This window comes from Carex rostrata, chromosome 16, assembly GCF_964058835.1.
Source record: "Carex rostrata chromosome 16, lpCarRost1.2, whole genome shotgun sequence".
Lineage (NCBI taxonomy): Eukaryota > Viridiplantae > Streptophyta > Magnoliopsida > Poales > Cyperaceae > Carex > Carex rostrata.
In genome coordinates this window covers 9125756-9131495 of record NC_135933.1, presented here as the reverse complement: position 1 = coordinate 9131495, position 5740 = coordinate 9125756, and the positions used below count along the sequence as shown (strand labels likewise).

At 30.7% G+C, this 5740-nt stretch overlaps 1 long non-coding RNA gene across 4 annotated transcripts; it reads right to left on the bottom strand.

Moving 5' to 3' along the window:
* Positions 1–1668: 1668 nt before the first annotated feature.
* Positions 1669–4942, bottom strand: LOC144567754 (uncharacterized). Of its 4 annotated transcripts, XR_013515500.1 has the most exons (6): positions 4797–4942; positions 3704–3757; positions 3170–3250; positions 2730–2972; positions 1803–2294; positions 1669–1700 (listed from the first exon to the last, which is right to left on the bottom strand). It is a non-coding gene; the product is annotated as an uncharacterized LOC144567754 (long non-coding RNA). The 4 variants fall into 4 exon arrangements; XR_013515499.1 differs by lacking the exons at positions 3704–3757; positions 4797–4942 and having other exon boundaries at positions 3170–3373; XR_013515497.1 differs by lacking the exons at positions 3704–3757; positions 4797–4942 and having other exon boundaries at positions 2730–3374.
* Positions 4943–5740: the final 798 nt, after the last annotated feature.

The window sequence follows — 5740 nt, the reverse complement described above, 5'->3', positions numbered from 1 at the left end:
CAAAGCGAGTTACTATTTAATTCCTAAGCATGAACCTCAGACGAATCAAATAATCACGTACCTGATATTGTAGGGCAATAAGTAAGGTCACTAGCAATCTATTCTTCCTGAACAATGTCTCATTAGCTTCTTTCGTAATTATGCCTATATGAGAGAGAGAGAGAGAGAGAGAGAAAGAGATATTCTGATCAATACTTATAACAATTAGTTATAACATAACAATTTATGTATTTCGATACTTCTAATAAGCATTCATTAGTGTTTTATTTACATTTCGTTTGAAGTTTATGGTGTTCTTTACTCAAAAAAAAGCTTATGGTGTTCATAATTAATCTTAATTTAGTTTAGATGTCAATAAATTCATTACTATAGTCTCAATCAATTATTAGAACATAAACAAACAATCGATAAACTATTATCAAAATGACAAATCAACCGACTTACCTTTGATATTTAGTTTCAATTATATTGTGATGTCAATAAATTCATCACTATAGTCTCAATCAATTATTAGAACGAAAACAAACAATCGATAAACTACATCAAAATGACAAATCAACAAACTTACCTTTGATATTTAGTTTCAATTATATTGTGATATGCATATAATGCATCAGTTCAACATGCAGTCAATCAATCATTCAACATACAAACGAGTTACGATTTAATTCCTAGTCATGAAACTCAAACGAATTAAATAACCTCGCACTGATATTGTAGGACAACAAGTGAGGTCACTAGCAGTCTATTCTTCATTAACAATGTCTCATCAGTTTCTTTCGTAATTGTGAGTGTGTGTGTGTGTGTGTAGAGAGGGGGGGGGCTACAATGCTTTACAAATTAAAGTGGGTGTTTTAATTTGCGCTCATATCTCTAGTTTCAAAGTTAAAATAGTTAATCTGAACTTCTGAGCATGTTCTTCATATTGGAATGTGCTTGGAGGCCAAATTTTACTATTTTTTTTCGAATTTTTCAAAATCAATATTTTTTTAAAAATTAAAAAAAATATAGTAAAATTTTTTCAAAAAATGTAAAATTTTGCCTTCAAGCACATTCCAATATGAAGAACATGTTGAGAAGTTTCAATTGACTATTTGAACTTTGAAACTAAAGATATGAGCGCAAATTAAAACACTTACTTTAATTTGCAGCAAAGCATGGCAGCCCCTCTCTCTCTCTCTCTATATATATATATATGTTCTAGAGAGAGAGAGAGATGGGCTATGGTGCATTGCAATGCATGAAGGGGTTTGTGCATTGGACCATAAATCTAAAATTCAAAATCCAAATGGCCGATCCAAACCGTTCATCTTGTTCTCCATATTAATATGTGCTTGGAGACCAAATTTTACATTTTTCTGAATTTTTTTACTATTTATTAAGTATTTTACAAAATTGTTGATCCAACGGTGGCTGCTGATTTTACTGTTTTGTTAAGCCACCGTTGGATCAACAATTTTGTAAAATACTTAATAAATAGTAAAAAAATTCAGAAAAATGTAAAATTTGGTCTCCAAGCACATATTAATATGGAGAACAAGATGAACGGTTTGGATCGGTCATTTGAATTTTGAATTTTAGATTTATGGTCCAATGCACAAACCCCTCCATGCATTGCAACGCACCATAACCCATCTATATATATATATATATTCTCATAATACTTATTAACAATTAAATATAACATAACAATTTATGTACTCTGATAATTTATGCAATTGTGTCAATATATATATTATCTCATAATACTCGTAACAATTAAATATAACATAACAATTTATTTACTCCGATAATATATGCACTTTCCATACTTCTCATAAGCATTTAGTAGTATTTTATTTACATTTCATTTGAAATTATGGCGTTCATAATTAATATTATATTTTGTTTAGATGTTACTATAGGTGTGCCTCGCTTTGCCTCAGCAAAGACAATTAATTTATGTTGCATGAGTTTATGGTGACATAACAAAACGGAAAGTACATATCAGGAGAGTATGAGCTTACAAATGGTGAAGTTTGATCAAACAATAATATATACATTTTTTTTTTTAATTCTCTAGTTTGATCAAACCTAAATTATTAAAATGGTATATAAATATAAATGCCATCGCATGTACATTTTCTTGATAACCCTGTGATAATATATATATATATATATATACATACATATCAGACAGCCTTAATGCTTTCAAGAAGCGAGTGTCCTCACAAATTCATCCTTTAGATGACTGTTTGATGCTGTTGCTTTCCCTACCATCGGGTCATTTCCCCTCCATGGCTCCATCCCTGGACCTTTATGAAAAGCTAATGTTACTTTTTGCGACTTTTCAAATGTAAATATCATTTGTGTAAAATTAGAATGCAACATTATTTTCAAGTAGTATATTAGTAAATCTGAAGTAGAAAAACTGTTGAGATTGGTAAAAATGAATTGACTAATGCAATACATTATGGATCCCTAAATATTTTATGAATAAACAATTAAATAAGTTTAACTAGTATAGGTTGATGTGCCAGTAAATGCACAATTAAAATACAAAATGATATGTCTATGTCATTATAAGAGATCTTTATGTGCCAGTAAACACAAAATTAAAACACAAACAACTACTTGAATGTTGAGATTAAATAGTGGTTCACAAATATAACGGACTTGTACGCATTATTTATGATTGTACTATATATTAGTTTGAAATTGTAAAAAGGACGGTATTGTGAGTTTTGTACCAGCTATTGTACCAACCCATTCCAAGATTAGTATCCACGTAAGTCATGGCTAGCTGGAATTGTGTGCCTTTTGAGCTCCTGATCGACCATCTGTTTAGATCCAGCATGCGCTTCTTCGTATCAGAAGCCATACGCTTTGAAATAGGTAATAAGCAGAGCAAGCACGAAGGATCCAAAAGCAATGTAGAAAATAAAAGCAAGAGTGATTTGAAATCAAGATACTCAAAATGATTTTAGTGCGATCTGATAAATGATAAAGTTTAGAGAAGATGGTAGAAATCAGTCAAGAATGAACAATGAAGTAATTTCACATAATACCATGATGGAATCCAAAGGTTTTTTAAATCTTCGCAGAGGCTGAGATGGAATCCAAAGGTAATACATGGATTTTCTTGTCTAATTCAAAATCAACTGGACAAAAAATAACAAGAGTATGTAACCTGTAAAACAATCATCATGTCGTTGTCATTATTATCATTATTTCTGTTAATTGCATGTAACCCCTTTCTTTCCAATAAACTCTGCAATGAAGAAGACAATAAGAGTGAAATTATTTTCAAAAACGCCCTCTTGGCTTTATGTTAATTGCATGCATCTGAATGCTATAAACTATGATAGTCGGGTGTTATATAACAGTACAATGTCCCCGATAACAGTACAATGACAACTATGGTATCTACTGAAGAAAACCATAACAGAACAGAAAAAAGTTCCAGATCAAACCATTACCACACCATTATAAGGTGCAATAAACATGCAACAAATATCTGAAACGGAACTTTATAATAGAATTTGTAGAATAAAATTTTATAAATTTAAATTGCATATCAAGTACATAAGCAGTTAGGCCTTCCCATTGACCAATATCTTTATTTTTTTTTATCTAATGGTGGCATCAGAAGATGTGGCCTCTCACACACTAAACACTAAACAAAGTCATTCCCTTTAGAAAAGTTTAAAGAAGTGCAACTCACTGATAAGATGCTGTCAATCTCACTTGAAATTCTCTAGTTGAGGCAATCCATGAGCTGTCAATTTCAAAAGAAGAGAAAATCTATAAATGGAATCCAATTGTCTTATAAAGAAAAATAGAAATAATTATCGAGTGTTTGTTCCCTATAACCATGTAATTATCGAGTGTTTGTTCCGAAATTTCCTGAGAGGCGTCCGAGAGGAAGTTTCGAGAGGAGAAAGAAAAGAGGAGCGCTCTTACAATGAGACCCTTTCGAGAGAGGAGCAATAAACTCTCCGTCCAAAATTAAATATATAGTATAGATATCTAATTATAATAAGATATATTTATAACCGACCTAAACTCATTTGTAATAAATAAAAATATCCATTCCAAATAATGACATCTCTAAATTAATAATTTAATTCATTTTGTTAATCTCTTTATTCGAATCTGGTCCAACAGTTCAAAGCTGCTTCCAGTCCAAGTCCAATCATCAAGTTCAATTAAGTCCGGATCCAACAATTCAAGTCCAATTTACTTCCTTTTAATTCATTTATTTTCACTAGGCCGAAAAGCCCAATTTAAATTTCACATTAAGTTTCCAATTTAATTTATGAACCAAGCCCAAAAGCCCACCATCAAATTTCCATCTCCATTCTAAATTTCTATCCGAATTTTAACTTCTTCATTTTTCAATTTAACCCCTCTGACAAATGAATTGTACCAAACCACTATTATTTAGTATATTCACCCTTATTTGTATATGTTTTTATGACTCAATCCCTAGAGACCAAACCAGTGGGTAATACCTAATGGTACCCGATCAGTACCAGGGTCGGAACTTCATCCATGATCTCACATGAGAATCATAACCACCGAGCAAGTGAAGAAACAATAGTACAGTGCTATTCAAGGTCGGTATCAAGTTCGGAAAAGGGAAAGAAAACAAAATACAAAAGTTCATCAATTCTAACTTTCAAGTAAGCTTTTCTACCACATAATCACCGTAATATATAGTTATATACCAAGCTTGCTTGGTCCGTCACAAGTTACCCAACCTTAAAACGAGAGAGAAAATAATCAGAAACGAGAAAGAGAGGGAGGGATGATACCCAAGTGTTGTACCCCAACCGAGAGGAAAAGAGAAAGAGCACAAGCCAGTCCATCAATTTGTTAGCGACAAGAGAAAAACAATTTTCAGATTGCGTTGCAAAGAGAGATGAAATCTCAATTCGCTGGAGAGAGAGAGAGAGAGAGTGGACGGCTCACGACCTAGGCAGCCACTGCCAGGTATTTCAAAAAAAAACAAGAGAATAGACGGCTCACGGTAAAGGAAGAGGTGAGAATGGGGAAAAGTTGTGGGTCCACTAGCCTAATTTATCATTTCAAACCTTCAATTTATCAAAATTTTCAAATGAGGCCAAGGGAATTAAAAAAAAAAATTGAGGAGATTTCAAATGTCTTCATTTTTAAAAACTTTAATAATTCAAAATTTAAAATTTAAATGTCAAAGTAAAACCCGATTTTTTTAAAAATACCCAAAATAATAAATATTTTATTTAAAATGACTAAGTTTTGAGGGAAATTTTAAAAATGCCCAGACCGCAGATTTTTTCTGCGCTCCGGAATTTTTATTCCGGAGCGAGAAAATATTTGCGCTCCGAAAATTTTTTTTTTTTTTTTTTTTTTAGAATTTTTTATCCCGAGCGCAGATTTTTTCTGCGGCCCGGATTTTTTTTTTTTTTTTTTTTTTTTTTTTTTTTTTAGAGTTTGGAGAAAAAAATCCATGGTTTGGTATATGTATAATATATATATCTATAATATAATATAATATATGTATATGTATATGTATATGTATAATATATATCTCTATAATATAATATATGTATATGTATATGTATATGTATATATATATATGTATATGTATATATAATATAATATATGTATATATAATATATGTATAATATATATTACATATATTATATATACATATACATATAATGTATATATAATATATGTATAATATATATTACATATATTATATATACATATACAT